The following is a 1133-nucleotide window of genomic DNA, read 5'->3' on the forward strand; positions in this document are numbered from 1 at the left end:
CCCTGTCTGACCCCTGTTCCTCCCTGTCCTTTCCCTGTCCCCTCCCTGTCCTTTCCCTGTCCCCTCCCTGTCCTTTCCCTGTCCTTTCTCTGTCTGACCCCTGTTCCTCCCTGTACCTCCCTGTTCCATCCCTGTATGTAAACCACTGTCCCTCATTAATGTCCCACCCATATCCCACACCTTAAACTCCCAGGCAGGAGTACCAGTCAGAGTCTGTCCTCTGTCCTCTGGCCTATAGACCTTGTCCTGTAGACAGTACCAGAGTCTGTCCTCTGTCCTCTGGCCTGTAGACCTTGTCCTGTAGACAGTACAAGAGTCTGTCCTCTGTCCTCTGGCCTGTAGACCTTGTCATGTAGACAGTACCAGAGTCTGTCCTCTGTCCTCTGGCCTATAGACCTTGTCATGTAGACAGTACCAGAGTCTGTCCTCTGGCCTATAGACCTTGTCCTGTAGACAGTACCAGAGTCTGTCCTCTGGCCTATAGACCTTGTCCTGTAGACAGTACCAGAGTCTGTCCTCTGGCCTATAGACCTTGTCCTGTAGACAGTACCAGAGTCTGTCCTCTGGCCTATAGACCTTGTCCTGTAGACAGTACCAGAGTCTGTCCTCTGGCCTATAGACCTTGTCCTGTAGACAGTACCAGAGTCTGTCCTCTGGCCTATAGACCTTGTCCTGTAGACAGTACCAGAGTCTGTCCTCTGTCCTCTGGCCTATAGACCTTGTCCTGTAGACAGTACCAGAGTCTGTCCTCTGTCCTCTGGCCTATAGACCTATAGGCTGAATATTAAACCGAACACTTTGAGCACTTCAAGCCCTTGATCACTCGATATATGCATTCACAAGTCAATCAAGTCAATCTCAATGGCTAGTTGTCGAGTCATTGAGGGCTCCACTGTGCCCTTCGGAAGCCTCTTTATTGACTGGGCATCCTATGCCAACTCGGTGCCCTTGGCAGCAACGTCTTCCGATGAATCTTATCATGTTACCTAGCAACAACTGTCCCTATTACATCGCCCTCAAAAAAATGTCTGAATAAATCAAGATATATCAAGAAATCTGGAATTAATTTTGAAGTTTAATTTCGAGGTCTTAGTCGTGCGATTTTACATCTAGCTAAGGAGTTTAGTGTATTT

The sequence above is a fragment of the Oncorhynchus gorbuscha genome, unplaced genomic scaffold (genome assembly GCF_021184085.1).
Source record: "Oncorhynchus gorbuscha isolate QuinsamMale2020 ecotype Even-year unplaced genomic scaffold, OgorEven_v1.0 Un_scaffold_1433, whole genome shotgun sequence".
Lineage (NCBI taxonomy): Eukaryota > Metazoa > Chordata > Actinopteri > Salmoniformes > Salmonidae > Oncorhynchus > Oncorhynchus gorbuscha.